This window comes from Cyclopterus lumpus, chromosome 7, assembly GCF_009769545.1.
Source record: "Cyclopterus lumpus isolate fCycLum1 chromosome 7, fCycLum1.pri, whole genome shotgun sequence".
Classification (NCBI taxonomy): Eukaryota; Metazoa; Chordata; class Actinopteri; order Perciformes; family Cyclopteridae; genus Cyclopterus; species Cyclopterus lumpus.
The window spans coordinates 17,823,326-17,840,853 of record NC_046972.1 but is presented as its reverse complement, the minus strand read 5'-3'; the positions used below and the strand labels follow the sequence as shown (position 1 = coordinate 17,840,853).

Below are 17,528 nucleotides of genomic sequence, written 5' to 3'. Positions count from 1 at the left end.
TATGAAACTGTGGCGGGACAGAATAGACTTAGGCGGCCTCCGCAGTCTGGGTAATTAATGGGAAACCGTTAAATAAATATAAAGCTCAGGTGCAAGTGATAGAATTGCAGACTCTTTTCCAGTGAATCCTAAAAAGATCAGTTACTTATTTAGAGTCGGTGAGGTGGGTCAAGGCTGTTGCTGGCGTCGGGTCTAAAATTGTTGTTTCACAGCTTTCAGACATGTCTATTTCCAAATAGACACTCTGTGTTCTTTAAGGCTGACGCAACATGGTATTTTAATTCGTAGCCAATTTGTGAAAGCTTGTTACGAAACAGAAAACGGCTTCATGTCCTCTGCTGAAGTGCTGGGCGACACCTTCTTTTGTAAAGAGCAGTGGGAGAAGAATAGGGCCATTTTATGAGCACATTTTCTGTTGTGTAAGTGATTTCACAAAGACAGGTTATAGTTTGAGCCCCAGTGTGCCACCACCACACCTTCCCAGACTGCCATCCGGCTGACAGCTTCCAGCCAAGGAAGAGGCTGAGAGGAGACATAAATCCTATGTCCTATATAAAAAGAAATACTATCCGTGTCAAGGAAAGGTGGGATGCCCTAAAATGAATGATAACAGACTCATTAAAAATAACAGCCTAAATGATAAATAGCTTGCCTCGTGAAAAGAGCTCAGGACAATGGCTTCAACAAATGAAGACTGCAGTGCTCGACCTCAAGGTGTTGTCGCCCCTCTTCTCTTTTACCAAAAATATCAACCAGTAATAATAATGCTGCATTTAGTTCATCATTATGGTCTTCACGCTCCCTTGTGGATGACTTAAACTGTTAACAGACTGTTTACCTACCAGCTCATTATGTTGTACTTTATTTCCACAATAAATGTTTTTTTAAATATCTGTTTTTTCAGTAAACATGCTTTTCAAGAAAGTTACTCACGTGTGAAAAATATTTAAACAAACTTAATTTATTCCACATCAGCTGCAAACAAGAGCCTAACAAGGATGCTGCTGGGCTTGGCACTACAAACAGACCACTATTAAGCATGTAAACCTGGCACCATACTTTAAAACCCAATAGCCAGTGTCGGAGACACATCTTACATTCCTAATGATGACAGTAAATTAAGCTATAAACTACCTCCTCGCATTCAAGACTGTACACCTCTTTTCGGACTGTAAAAACTCAGCCAGCGTTCATCAAGTATAAACATTTACATCTGCGTGACATAAACAGATTCCACCGCTGTAAATACTGCGGAGAAGAGACAGAGCCGGGGCCTGTCGGAGGGGATGAAACTGAGGAATGGATGACCCGCGCGAGACGCCGACTTCTGAACTGATAGACGTCCACTCCGGAGCGAGCTTGATGGGGGAAGACGTGTCCGTGAGTGCACCCTCTCCTTGTCTCTTCTGTAAACACTGGCATTCCGTACGCATGAGAACGTTATTTAGACAAAGCTTCGTCAAGAATTCAAAGACCTGCAATGACAAGAGTTATGTGGCTCACCCAGAATGGCGTGCATTGATGAACCTTTCTGTTTGGAATAGAGATGCATGCAGTGAGGTATTTGTTTTGGGGGGGGGGGGGGCAACATAGACAGCTGTTAAGTGGGCCCTGAGCTCTGATTGGCTGCTGTGCGGTTACAGGGACTGTCGTAGTGACAACCTTTTAAGTTAAAAATGTAGCTTTTTTACCAAATGCATTGGGATGACTGTCTAGTTCCTGTCATTTTAATTCTAGTCTCGGTTCTAGTCGTGCTCAGTACAGCCAAGCTCTCATGTCTGTCGTACGATCCTGAAACACGGCTTTCATCCATCTGACAGCATGGTCCTAACACTATATCTGGTCTGGTATAAAACAAAACATGCACTTGTGTTAATGTCAGTTTTAAGTTTAATTGAAATTTTGTAGCAAATCCACAAAAAAAACTTTTCTGGCTCAGACGATTTGTTGTGTTTCATATTGAGCTTAACATCTATAGCTCGACACCCAAAACAAACCCATGTCTGCGAGGGATTCAGCCAGTCTGTGTTCAGACAGAAGAGTGGACTGGGGCACTTTTCACTCAAAAACAAACAAGATCCAGCTGAAGTAGGTCATCGCCTGTGAGCCTCCTAACAATTGTTGGGTACACAGGGTACACGCTTCCAGTACACGCATGTATTTGAAGTTTGTGTCTTGTAGTGTGTCTGAGCAGTACTTTCTGAATGCTTCAAAGTCGGACTACTACTTCTTAATTGCTTCTCGGTGCATGAAATACACCACATTCCTTTTAAGTGTTAGCTCCTTTCATCTAGTTTTTTTTTTTTTTTTTTTTCAGTTTGCATCATCAGTAAAATACTGCAGCATTTCATTCAGTGTGGTCATCAAGACAGGAAATGTCACCTCTAAATGGATAATGTTTTTTTTTTTTTTTAATCTTCATCAGATATCATTTACTGTGTTGTGTACATTTAAATGTGCTTACTTCGCAAACAAACAACGACCCTGTAATCTTCGTAATGATTTCAAACCCAAAGTCGTTTAGAGAAAATGGTAGTTTGAGGGTAGTTGTGGACAATAGTTGCACGGGAGGATGATGCTGGGGCTTTCTAAGCAATTCAAGCGCGTGTGCTGCTTGATTATACAGAGCAGCGCTGTGATAAGGCTTCATTGAAATTTACAACAAGCAATCTCTACCATATGGACTCACCAAATGGAGATCACAGACTGGCAAACGCAATCAGCTTTTTAATTAACAGAATTAACAGTGCGATGTTAAACCATAATGACAGCAATAAAAACAGTTGATGTGACAATCAAAGTGCACCAAAAACATTCATAACCATTATTTTCATTAGTCTGAGGGAGAGACAATAGCAGTGAGTGGGGTTATTTTTCGAGAGGGATCTCAGACCCCCCTGTAATCACACTTGAATTAGCTGCAGATAGTGCGAGCAGTCCAAAAGGCTTTAACACATGGGGTCGCAGAGAAAACACTCATTTGGGTTTATCTTGGACACATCATTTGATGTTGGCCCGTCCTCTGAAGGACTGAGTGTTGTCAAAAGCAATAAACATCCTGCTTTTTGGAACATTTCTGAACGTGAGACGAGGCCCAAATCTACAAAATTGGCTGATCGACTGAGATTCATCTTCCAAATGGCCATTGCAGCATTACAAACAGAGATGTGATCAGCAGCTTTGGCATAAAATGGCTGTTTATTCACCATAAAAACATGTGCGTGTACACATAAAAAAGCGCAAACACACACGCCCACACGCTCACACTCGCACCAATACAAGTGCACACTCACACAAACAGCTACACAAAGAGAGATAAACCATAGCCCCGCAGGACAGGGCCATACCCCCGGCAACAGCACACAAAAGAAAGTCAAATTATTAAAAATAATGAAAAGCCATCAATAAGAACTCTGCAGAGACTCATTTCATTCTGTTTTCTACAGCGCTTTTCAGCCCATTATTTTCTGTAAATGTTAACATCGCCGAGCCTGCCTATTGATTCTATTATTTTTGACCTTGCATTAGTGTCGGCTAATCTCGCATGCTATAAAATTTCATTTCATAGTGAAAAATACTCCAAGGCCCTAAGGGTGAGTTATACACAGGTTGCGGCACCCCTGGGATTCATAAGTGCACATGCGGGTAAACAAACCGTACATTTAATGTTTCTTAGATGAGTGAGCAGCGCTGGGGGTTTCATTTCTTCCTAAACATCAGGATTTCTTTCTTTTCTTTTCCGTGAGGTGGCACAACGTGGGGGTTCGGTAGAGAGGCTCATTCAAAGATGAATGCGAGCATCTTCCAAAACTATATTGTATTTTCACTCCCTGTACACATGGCCTGAGAGGAATGCTGATCTCTTTTCTGCAACGCATGTATGAAGCATCGTTGGAAGATTGTTCCATTTTTCAGATCACATTCGGGAATGACCCGAGCTTGACCTGGATGGCAGAACAATGAAGCAGCACACACTGTTTCTATTTCACTCAGTATTTAAATGATAACACTCAGTAGTTAGGAGATTTTCTGAGATGTTTTGTGTTGTCGATGTCATGCCCATGTTGAGTTTGTTTTGGACTGTTTTTGTTATTGAGTTTTTAAGTGCGTTAAAGACCCATCAGTGGACGGGCTTTGCATGTTAACCGGAAACATGCTGTGGTGTGTGGCACTGGTTTATGCTCCACTTTCCCCTATATGAATACAAATAGACACATTTACTAAATATCACATTGATAGATAAGCTTAGAAAATGTATACCATTTAGTTTTAGAGGGAGCCTAAAGATCCCTGCAGTTATTGCAGCTGTGGTCTGCCATCATGTAGGCACTAAATCATTTCCTAGTGCTTGTATGTCATCAAGTAAAGCAAACAGAAGGCATCGTGTCACTGTGTCCACACTATTTTGGAAACTTATCGAAACATATTTGCAATGTTTTCAAGAGAATATAAGACCATGATGTTTGTAATGTTATTACATGGAGCTGCATCGGTGCAAAAGTGCCTTTTTACAAACACGGCATTACATTGGAAATATAAAACGTTTGGTGTTGCGTCACCACCCTCCGCTATCTTTTCCTGGAAGCACTCTGAATAATCTACACTACGCTTTATCAGTTGCATCAAGAGGAACTTCAAAGTGGAAGCAAGTAGTAGCCGTGATAAAGTAAAGTGGACAACGGGTTTCACAACAGCAAAACAATATCAGTACTTCCTTAAAAAAACGGTTCCCTCGTCAGCACAATCCACGGTTCAGATGTTTGTCTGTTTGCTCATTTCCAAACCTAAACCATGGTGTGCAGGACTATTTATTTTTACTAATTTTCTTTTTGATTATTTCAGTGACACTTTGATGTGCATATTTTCCTAAGTTGTGAATAAGCGACCTTGTTTCTTTTTGAATTAATATCCCTGTGTGTATGTATATATATGTATATACATATATATATATATATATATATATATATATACATATATATATATATGTGTATATATATGCGTGTGTATGTGTGTGTATATATATATGTACGTATGTATGTGTATATATGTATATATATATATACCTGTAGCAGTGCTACAGATAGACATTGACCAGAAGAAATCCAGAAAAACAAGCACTCTCGCTTTCATTTAGAATCTCAAAGGTGTTGGAGTATTCAATTCAATTCAGTTTATTTTGTATAGCCCAATATCACAAATTACAAATTTGCCTCAGAGGGCTTTACAATCTGTATAGTATATGTTGTAATAGTTTTAGGCCAGATGCTAAATGTGATGCAAGGAGCTTAACTTCTATACTGAGGTAAAGAACTAGGACTCCACTGCCCTAAATATCCTCAGGAAAAAAAGCAGTATTTTAATTTAGTATGAACCGACTATACAAACGGTTGTCTCAAACATTAGAATTTGGTTTCACAAATAGTTCACTATGTTTTTTACAGACTTTTTCAGATTCTCTGGTCATCTTCCTTGTGGCGAGTATTTTTCCCATAAAGTATAAATGTATTCATCCGGTATTCCCGTAGGATGTGGTGAAGTGCGAACTTTCTTATAATCTCTCCAATATGTTTACAGTCTCGACATTAACTCAAACCAAACAGCCTGTAACAAAGATCTAAATGGTCAGCCGAACAATCGTCTTTATTTCAGAGCATAATGGAGAACTGAAAGGCAGCGTTATAAATATTAGTAAAGGAATGCAATGCATAATACATACATAAGACACTAAAATGGCAAACGCATCAGAAAGAACAAAACTAAAGATGACTGAACTCGGATCTCTTTAGTATCAAAGATTCCATCAAGAAGACAAAAATCCATCAGGTGTAAAAACATTTGAGAAAACATGCAAAAGAATCCGCTGTGACTCCGTCTCTCTGCACCACGAGGAGAGGGGCCACATGTTTTCTAATGACTGGAAATGAAATGGCGCTGCAGAGGCATGGTTAGCCTGTGCATCACGTCTGGTGTGTGTGTGTGTGTGTGTGTGTGTGTGTGTGTCTGTGTTGTGTACTTTTCAGCATGCAGACAACACGTGTTGCTGCCGCTTCATTTTGTTTTATTCGGACACGGATGTGTGGAAGTATTTGGTGTTGCCTTCAGCGGAAGAAAAGGCCTGTCGGTGGTTTATTAGTAGGCACTGTGCTGATAACATTTTGATTCCGGGAGGGGGAGGGGGAGGGGGGCTCCCATCGATCATCCCGTAATGTTCCAAACGGTGTTATCGGTGGTCTCTATGGACGCCGAACACATCACGCAAAACATGTGAGACAATTTCCCTGCGCTCCTCTGAAATGGCTCCACCAGAGCCCTCCGTTCCCTTCAAACGGAGAGATGCGCGCTGTGTGGTAACCCCTGAAATCACTCGTTCACTCCAGCAGCTTCGGACTGGAACTCTGCAACGGGACAGCTGCTTTCTGCGCACTCGCAAAAATAGGCCGACTGAAATATTGCGGATGAGCTGGTTTTGGGTGATAACTCGCAGCTTGCAGAAGAGCGTTTCAGGGTTTGCGATTAGAGAACTAAATACAAGTAAAATTAGTCGATTATTTGTTTGCGGTTTATGTTTCTGAATGACTCAGGAAGGCAATTTCCTAATTCCATGGCATCAATCGCACATCTAATGTGTCCTTTTACTCTGGAACCATTTGATAAACACGGCCGTGATTATCATCCCACCTTGTTCACCCCCCCGCCCCCCCCCCATGTATGGTCCACAGATGTGTGTTTATCTATTTTTAATGTTCGTCCTACCTTATCACACTTTTCAATTTGGAACTTTTGACACAAACACGGAGGAGCACTTTGCCGGCGCTCCAAAATTAGAGAGCGAGAAGGAGAGCGGCAGACGGAGAGGAGGAGAGAGACCCGTTGATTTTCCAACTGAGGATGCCTGTGTTCTGGGTGTCACTTTGGTTAATAATCTCCTACCAATCCTTCAACCTGGGTGCACGTTCAGGACGCTTCAAACCATGAAAACAGCTGGCTTTGTGCAGCCCAACTGTCAGAGTCTCCTTTGCTGTCGATGATGGAAACATCAAACCAGTGAGCCGTGAGTGGACATCTCAATCTGAGTCTCTTCAGCTCAGCTAAGCCCCAGCCGTCCTCCCACTGATAATTCATGCAACATACACTCACATGGGGAACACGCTGAAGCGTCCCTATACGGTCCTCTCCTCCCCGCAGCAATACACAGGCAACATCGAGCTCAGTAATGCGGTTAAACTTGAAATGAAATGGATTTTTGTTAGATTTGGCTATCACTTTAATATACAATTGTCCAATAAGCATCAATTCAATCCATTCGGGGGCCCAGCGCTGGCTCTCTTTTTATATATTGCACAAAATAGTCAATTTAATGAAAAAGCCTGAGTACAGTGATGTACATAAGCAAAAGTGCTATCTCACAAAGTACATAGTTCCAGAAATGATCTCCGGTCAGGGACTGAGCAGTGAACACAACATCAGTCGTCTTCAGCTGCGTCTACATTATCAAGCTTTGCCAGCACGCACTCAACCTCTCCATTTACTTCAATAATTTTTCAGCAAACTACAAAACAAAAGAAGCAATAGGTCAACCTACATACATAATTAACATACGTGTCTCAACAGTTTCTGAGTCATTCGTCAAATACAAACCAAACAGCGTATCATGTTGTGAATTGAGAAAAAATTGGCTGGAAATCAAACCATTGTAGTGGATTCGGTTGCCGCAGAGAACAGATTGTAGTTGTACGTTCAGGCGAGAGGTGGAAGGAATGCTCCGTGTTTGTTTCTCTTCTCCAGACCACCATTATGTGTCTTCAATATGATGGGAGTTGGAGATTAAATTAAAGAAGTCCCTGGGGCTGATCCAAGATGAACAAAGCACCACGGACAGACAACCTTAAGCCCACACAGTGCTCCAATGCTCCTCTCGTGGAGCATGTAATAAATAAATGAGCAGATGAGTTTGGTACTGACAAGTGAGGGACATGGCGCTCCCTGTGCATTTTTGATAGTGATCTAATTCATCTGGCAGGCGTGGATGTTGATTAAATCAGAATGTCAGCCACTTGACAAGACAAGACACAAGCCGGCGTGGAACCTGTTTGAACAGCGTGAGCCGTGCAAGATGGCCGGGGAGATTTGCAATGCTGCGTGTCCGCTGAACTCCACGCACCGGCCTGTTATCGTCGGTTCCTACAACATGTCCAGAGAGACATGCAGGCAGGCAGGCAGGCAGACGGGGAGGAGTCCACCGGGGCCCACCTGTTCTGTTCTCTCTCAGGGTGACATCAGCCCTCTGACACTCTGGGTAAACAGAAGGGTGTGATGGCACGTCCATGTTCCCCTTCACTCACGTGCGCTTGATGCCTCCATCAAATCTCCCCGACAATCACAGAGCTGGAGGCAAGACATACGTGCGTGCTGGAATCGCAGGCCCCGTAATTATGGTGAACAAAGCCTCTCTGAGCAGACTCACTATGTGAAAGACTGTCAATGGAAAATCTGAGCGGAGAATGCTTTGGGTTGGCCCGCCGGCAGCGGCACACAATAGGAGTGCGATACAGGGGGAGGTTTGGAGAGAGAGATCGTTGAGGCAGGTTGCCATTTAACTGATGAGTGCCTCTCGAGAATCACTATATCTGTGCAGAAATATCGCTTTCCCCCGAATTCCGCACAATACCCCAACCATCAGCCCAAACACGAGACACGGGCTGATGTAAACACACTTTGTGAGACGCTATGCATCGATTCCGTGGCGCACACGAGACACTGAAGTGCCCGTGACGCAAGTTCTCTGACATCACTCAATCAAAGATGATCACTATCTTTATGCAATATCTTTTTTTTCCACTTTTCCTCAACTCCGTTCACGATTCCCAACACATCTCTCCTGTTTTGTTGAATTATAATTTGGGACGAAATGTAACGCGCAGAATCCTTTCCTGCCTTCTGCTCACCTTCCTGCATGCAAAGCTCCAAGGAGGTCAAAGTTACATGTACAAAGTCACTCCACTAATCTCCTTTGTCACTCATAAAATTTACACAACATTTCCCTCATGGAGGCCTGTCAGTTTGCCGCTGCCTGTGGCTGTCAAAGAACACAGATAATTACTCGGAGGGATCGGAGAAGGCCTCGATTATTTATAGGGCTGGATGTTTGAAAAGAAAAAAAATATATATATATATATGCGACTTTGAATGATTTATTGTTAGTAATAATAAAAATATATATATATATATATATATTCGTTTTAAATGTGTATTATATATATACACATGTGTATTATATATATATATATATATATATATATATATATATATAACAAAATAATATATATATATATTTATATATTCTTCACTACAGTTATCCATTTTTTATGAAAAATACAAAGCTAGAATCTCCAAATGACCATAGACAGTCAGTCAGATATATTCCAGACATGATATGTTGTCTCTAAGTGAGCGTTAAGCCGTACATGACTTGTTCATGTCTCTCATACGACATGCTGGACATGTGTCAGTCCACGGCATAATCCTGGTGAGATGAATGACGTGTTTTTGTTCACCTTGTTGTTGTGACCTCACCTGCTGTTTGTGTGTAATTCTCTCCCAGGATAACAGCATGAATTAAACTAAGCCGCGTGTGAGAGAAGAGAGAAAAACAAGCAACACTTCAAGAGGAAGTGATGCTCACGTTACAGTGAAGTGTGCTTTTGATTCACCTCACCTTCAGATCTTCTTTTTATTTCCCATAGAAGATGGTGCTGACATGTACTATCTTTCCTAATCTCCCAGTAGTTTCTGAGATTCAAAACTTGTAACTTTCTCTCATATAAATGAATATTCATGACTAAATTAGCATCACTCAAAGTTTTAAAAAAACAACTCAAGGCCTTAAGCGACCGGGGGATGCGATTAATTCAGTGTCAATATAGTTTTTTGTGCTGTGGCTGTTGTCATGAGTACTTTCACACGGATAGCGAATATTACAATTAGCATTGTGTAAAGTCCTTTAAAAGGTAACATTGGTATTTTTATCTTAGTGGCGATAACAATTGATTGAATCGGTCCATTATTGTGGGAAAACGCTGAAACCAGCAGCCGCTAAACGGGCTGCAATGTAATCGCTCGGCGCAACACCTCACTGTCAATTCATGTCCAGTAAAAGTGCTTGTTCAGATTCTTATCATACTGACAACATTATGTAAACACACGACATATAATCGCGTTCCTCCCTTTCACTTTCCGTTGGTTATAGTGTCACGTGACTTGTTGCCGGAAGACAACGGCGGGAAACATGAATGAGAATTGGAGAGAGGAGAGCGGCTATTGTTATTGTTTGGGAGGGGATCTTTGTTCTGAATAATCCTCTCCTCTGCAGTGGAGAACACAGGGATCCGAATGGTAATGCTAATGCTAATGCTAGGTGAGGAGGAACGGCAGTTTGGAAATAGATGGATAGGTAGATAGTAAATCAAATCAAAAGACTGATGTTAGACTAGAATAAAACTAATAAAATAACTCAGATTTAACTAAAACATACATACATTTCTGTCAAAAACATAACCTAGATCAGGTGCCAAAATGAACAGAGTTTAATGTCATATTTATGAAGAGGTATACACACAATTTTCCTGCCGATCCCAACCAACTTCAAACCAATGACAAGAGCACGGAGAAAATAAAACACTAAATTGTAATAACCTGAAGTGCTCCGACATGTGCAGAAAATACCCGATCATATCACTCATGATAAAATACATTGTCTTGGGCTTTAAGCCTGGTTAATTAAATCTCTCATAGTAAAATAGTGTGAGTGACCAGCATCCGAAACCGTCTCAAGGATGGTCATGCCTCCAAATCCATGTGCCTATTTAAGTGTGATACGCTACTTAAATGCCAGCTTAATAAGAGATGACAATTCCACGTGCAAATCAATCAGATATCTGCGAGGACTGAAAAGTGCACATCACACATTACGAGCCAGGATCAAGCTGAGGGCAGGTGCCTCTCTCCCCAGAATTACAAGGAGAGTTTGCAGACGGATGAGAATTTACAATTAGTCTCATCCTGGCGACTTCTTAAGGTTTGTGACAGCGTCTGGGGTTCCACTAAAGGCCATGTGTGTGAAGCCATGAATTTCTTGCGACAGGCTATGATACCAGAGAGGCTATATTTAGGGAGGATAACTAGTACCGCGCGGTATAATCTGACATTCGTACCACAAGGGAGTCATACTGCATTGCTCACAAATGACAGTGTCACTGTTGGTTTGTGTCCCCGGTGGAATAGGTTAAAGAGAACAAAACATGTTTTTGCAGCGGAGTGCCGCTCGGCGAGACAGATCTAATAAAACTGTATTTGATTGTGGGGGTATGATCTGACTGTGGCTGTCACTGGTGAGTGAGCCCCCTGAGCGCGGAGACAGCAGCCGTCTGGTTGAAAGGGAACAAAGAGTCCCTGGGAGCGGTCTCAGTAGACTCTGGAACAGGAGTCTGCATGACCGGCCTGCTTTTGATGGCTGGCTTCAGCGGGGCATTTCAACTTCCCCTCTAATTCTCCGGCCCTCTAACCAGGGGACCAAGAGAACAAGCGGAGGCCACCATTGTTCTCTTGTTACTGGCTGTCGATTTTCTTTAAAATGCATCATGTGTCAAGTGAAGTGGCTTTTTAAGAGCAAATTATGAATAAACACCCTGCGTATCCCGGGCAGCGCAACATTTGATCAATCGGGTTACATTTTCTATCTGTTCCCTCATGCGGTGTCGTAGTTTAAATTAGTACGTCAACCAGCATATTTGAGTACCTGTCAAATCCCTTTAAAGAAAACAAGCATGATGTAATTCTGTTCAACCAGGCAATTCATTAGCCCAAGTCAAACACTCGTCCTTCTGCAGCTGGCTGCTGTTGTCCTCCCCGCGGACGCGCAGAAGCCACTTAGGTCCACATTCACCAAGGTGATCAAACCTGCGTCAGCCTACACCTGCCTCCCCTCTCAGGAGGAACCGGGACAAGCTGCACAACAAAGCTCCGTCGGCACACTTGGGGAGTTCAGCTAACTGCGTCTTCCATCACCTCATCTCAGAGCTATCTGAGGATCGCGGGCATTAGGAGGGAGGAAAAAGGCAGCAGTGCAAATAGAGTAGTTTGTTTGGGATGCATATACTGCACCAGCTGATTGATGTATTCAGCTACTGTCGCGCTCCACTGTATGACACCTTGCTTGTGCCTGTATGCAGCCTTTAACATGGTCTTCCAGAGTACCCTGCAGAAGGAGAATCAGTATCACCAATGAATAGACATATGGAATATGAGTGTTCAAGACATCTTTACTATGAGACATTAAAGACACGTTAGCAGAGGCACCAGGATATTATACTAGCTAGATGCTCAGTGGAGATTTGGGGATCAGCAATGTGCAGGCTGTTTTTTTTCAATGATATGTTTGAATTATTTCTTATGGGTGTGCATAATGGCAATATAAATCTTTCTGGGTGTGCAATTACAAAGACTGGCATGGTCTATTCCCCGCTGGGTGATCGCCTGCGAACAATGACATATTACCGGCTGGCCGGCAGTGGTCATTAAGAACTGATATGGGATTTATGGCCAGTCTTTAAACATGAGATGGCATTAGAGAGATTTGAATACAGTCAGAATGGCACAAAGAATCCTGCCTGAGCAAGATGGAGCTAATGAACTGTGCTTGGAAAGCAGGGGGATATAAAGTTATTTTGGGTAAAGCAATTTCTCATCAAGCAAAATGAGTCTGATTTTAATCAGGGGTTGTCAGAGACCATAACAAGCTCGCTGTGTTATTATGGGATTGTATTGGTGAGGGTTTATAGGGTTGTAATGAGCAAAGTTGAACAATTAATATATTAACGCGCGGCTCAATTTGTAATAATGAAATGCATGTTGAAAAGCAGATGACAAAATATGCGACGCTAATAAGAAGTATGAAAAGCACAGTATGATTATATTACAAGGATTGGAAATGATACGGAGCCCGAGAAGGCGGTACAGTATCGTCTCAGTCAGTGTTTCGGCATGAGGACAAAAGCTCTACATATATCCGCCGTACTAATTTCCAGTGGCAATTAAGGAGTCTTACATTCCACGCGATACCTGCTGAGAGAGTGTAAGGAGCTTAAACATTAGATGTGTTCATTGGAAAGTGAGAAATAAAGACTTTGCCTCATCATATTAGTGCCAGCCCTTAAAGTGACTGTTTATCATGAGGTAGTGCTCAAGGTTTTAATGAGCTCCCTGCCTGTTCTAGTATAATTCCAATTAGTCCCTCCGTCTCATATAATGGCATGATTACCTTATGAAGCCTCCATTGTTTTCTGTACAAGCCTTGAAAGGAACACTGACTATTTTAATCTGTTTCCCAGTGGCAGCACACCTGCCAAGACAGTTACACCTCCTGCAGAATGATCACAGGTATTGGTTCATTAATACAGAAAATGGCAGTGTATGAATCCCCCCTCGGTCGCACACACACACACACACACACACACACACACACACACACACACACACACACACACACACACACACACACACACACACACACACATACCTAGTGGATAGATATGAAAATGAAATCGGATTTGTACTGCATTTTTCTCTCAATATTCTGTTCACACCGTTCAAAATAACACTGAATAAGGTGTGGGAGGAGTTTCACAAAACTGCAACAATATTGTACATATCTATTTCGGTTTGCCCTCACACTCAAACTACTTGTGTAATAATGCAGTATATGTTCTGTAAAAATCTCAGCTCGCTCTCTATGAAGTGTGACTGATCTCAGTCAAAGTGAGAACAAATCATGCAACTGTGTCAGCCTGGAAACGAAGGCCCATTACCTCAATTTTTGGTCACTACCATTCCAGAGAAAAGAGAGATGGAGCTATTTCTGATCAAAACCCAGGCAAGAGGAGAATCAGTCATTAGCAGCAGCCATTTGCACTGTCGTCTTGTTTGGACAGCCCGTGGCTTCCACTTGAAGACAGTTCACTGGTTCTAAAGCAAAGGCATGCGCCTCGCTCCTCGCTGGGCGGATTTACCGAGAAACTCGCCAACACAATCGCCGCGTGGCGATGTCTCTCTGATGTCTCTCTGATGTCTCTCTGATGCCGTTTGTCACAAGGGCATGTTGAGAAGAAATGCACAATGAGAATAGAAAATGTTCAGTAACTCTGTGGGAACGAATAATTGAGCTAATGTTGATTCTGTAACTTCCGCAACCCGCGAGGGCAGCGCGCTCTACCCCCGCGCCATATTGTTCCCGGTATCTGGGTAATTGATTCAGAGCTCTGAGGACACCATCTTGCTCAAGAAACGTTTCGTTCAAATCATAATTTAACAGGGTATCGGCAACAACGAGCACAATAGGAGAGCACGGTAATAGCCAGAACCTAAAAGTGAATTTAGATTTTTTCTCTCAGATTTGACACTCATGCAGAATAAGAGACAGGAGGGAAGAAATGGTAATCTGCAAGAAAACCCTTAAAAGAATCAATTTGGCAAGGTGTCTGAGAATGTGACTTTATCCGGCACTGTGATTCCGACTGTCTCCTCTTAGAGTGGGATGACTGTCTTTCTTCCCTGCTGACAGGCAGACCCAGGCCAAATTGACAGTTCTTTAAAGCGCCTGACAGAAAGCCGCATTAATTAAGTCATTGCTGGACTTTAATTGTGTTAAGAAGTTGAAAAAAAAATCTAATATGAGAAAAGGTTACCAAGTCCTCCGCGGTGTCAGATTTTCTACTTTCTATGAATATTAATGTGCCTAATGAAGACAATCTTTGCTTCATCTCCCCATTGTTCTGTATTCAGGTGCCAAGCTTTCACAGCCATTGATTTGTTGTTAAAGAACAAATATGTCACGGGAGAAAAAGACTGCCACTGTCTTTTATCTTAAATTTATCAAGAAAAACGCCTCTCTTTTCCGTTGAAGTGTGGATTTTTTTGTGTTATTCTAAAAAGATTTTTTGCTGAGTGAGTGTCATGCGAAAAGTTGTCAAGGTGTGTTTGGGTGTTAATTAGATGTGATGAGCCAATTTTGCTTCACTGACGGAAACGGGGAACAAAAGGAAATTCAGATGTTGGGAGGACAACAAATAAATAGACAACCAGCAAAGCAAATCACATATTTGTCGTTAGCCAGAGGCGTTCAATTATTTAGCTTTTAGCATTTAATACTTGAGCATTTCCATTCAAAGCCAATATGTGTTTGTTAGGACAAACCGTGTTGAATGCTATCAGGGCAGGGAAGAGTAAACACATTCAGAGGATCATGATTTATCTACTGGGGGCGAGCTGCTGAGGTGCGACTGTCTGCCATTGCTGGCAGATAAAGTCGTGAGATAAGATATTTGATGGCAAGTTACGAGTTCTTTGTGCCTGCCACACAGCCTGCGGGGGGAGAGAGCGCAACACCACGCGCTCCCCAAACTTCAATATTAACTGGGCATCATGATTGCCAGGCATATTGAAGTGACAGAAATTCAAATGAACCTCTCTCCCCGTGATAAGACGACCTGAGTCCCCGTGAAAGATGAGCTATGGCTATTTCTGGAGAACGAAGTGCTCGGTCTTGCCACAGGGCAAACCCTGAATAGCCAGGGTTGGAATTACTTGAAAAGAGGGACTGGCTGATGCACTTGGCACTTGTCATTGAAGGAGTGGCTTTTGTTCACAATGCCATAGATCTCCATCTGAGGAGACTGTACAAAAGGACTCGTGTATTTGCGAATCCTTTTGTGAAAAATTAACATGCTCGTGTTACAAGAGGGGAAAAGGACGGTGTCAAAAAATGCATTTTTCAATATCTATCATCTGAATTTGTGTCAATTTTGGAAAACCTGGCTCGCAACATGGCCCCGGTGCATCTTTTTCCCTCCAAATGTCCTCGTCTTGGATGGCCGTTGAAAGAGTAGTCACCGTAGCTAATTTATGTTGTGGGTTGGGTTTACACAAAGTGTGAAGGATGGGGGACGATGCGCATGTGGACGCTCTTTATTGCATCTGACAGAGACGACTTCCTTCTGATGTCATCCCTCTGTGCATGTGGGAGTCAATGAAGTTCACATTGTTTCCCACCACACGAGACTCTCTCTCTCACACACGTGCACGCGCACGCACACACACACACACACACACACAGTTGTACTGAGATCAAGTCTCAGACATCATCAATGTGATGCTTCCTTCAAGGGGAACTGTGGTTGTATGTCTATAAAAGAGTGTACGGTGATTCAAGCCAAGATAATCTTATTCAGTTAATGTGATAAATGTGTTAGTATTCATACACTTTCCGGCTCAGGAATGCATATATTGTAATTTCTGTCTTTCTGTTGAGGCCCGATCTGTAATCTATAAGTAATACTTTGTATATAATATTTTTACTTCAGTATTTTAGGGGAAAACAGCGGGACAAGTCTATTATTTTAATTATGATGAGACGATTTTTTATCTATAACTCAAACTCCTCCGTTATTTATACCTAGCATTCATGTGGCTGAAAAAAACACCCTCTCCGTGTCACAATTTATGTTACATGAAGCAGATTTCTCAAAGATAACTCTGCAGGGGGAAGTTCTTGCTCAAATTTACTTTAGTTCCCATGTGCTGGGAACCAGACTAGCTTTTATTTATGGGGAAAGTTTAACTTTTGGCTTCATGCTGCAATGGTTATAATGTTGACTCTGAGCCATAATGCAGTTTTGAAATTAATCAAATATAATGACAATGTGACATTAATCTTAAATCAACAACTTGTACATCTCCTCTTCATACATTCTTTGTTATAATTATTTTGGTACTATTGTTCTAATAATTTTATCGACTTAATTGTGACTAGACTGACCCAAAAAAAGACAGAAGAACAAATGAAGAGCAGCATCAGAGGGAAAGTAATGAAACGTCTTTCAACAACACTTTGTCTCTGTTCCTTTGGCCAAGTCTGGGATACCTATTAACATTCCCTTTAAATTATTCATTCTGATGGATAAAACACCTCCACAATTAATTGCATGCGAGCCACCCAACCCCCTTAAATCAGTTGAAGAGGCTGAAATTCACAGCATGCACTCGTTAAATGTATAATTTCCTTACGCTGGACCTTTAAATATGGAGCCGAATATGATAAGAATAACTTCTAGGTAAATACAGTAAAACGGATGGCTGCTGATTAATGGGCATAGCATGAAATATTCTCTCTTCATCACCGGCCCCTTCTGTCATAAGGAGAAAGAAAGAAAAAAAGAGACGTCTTTCTGATATGAAACTTTCCTATCATTTGTATATTCTGTTTCATGGACATCACTTCAGAGCAAATGAGCACCATACGTCTGGCACCCTCATGTAAATTACATCAGATTCCCAACCTTGCACCATCCACTGTGCAGGCGACATTCAATGTTATATATGAATCATTAACACCATCAATATATGCACTATTAATCGTCATACTCCTAAAGCTTAAAAATAAGCTTTGGGGGTCTCACTGTGGGGAGGTCTCACTCTGA

At 41.9% G+C, this 17,528-nt stretch overlaps 1 protein-coding gene across 1 annotated transcript in view; it reads left to right on the top strand.

Annotated features, from left to right (window-relative positions):
• The first annotated feature begins 1,143 nt into the window (after positions 1-1,143).
• LOC117733098 (teashirt homolog 2) overlaps positions 1,144-17,528 on the top strand; it is a 69,309-nt gene continuing 52,924 nt past the window's right edge. The window contains exon 1 of the mRNA XM_034536468.1: positions 1,144-1,380. The gene's annotated coding sequence lies outside the window, so the exon portion shown is untranslated. The remainder of the gene's footprint in view (positions 1,381-17,528) is intronic.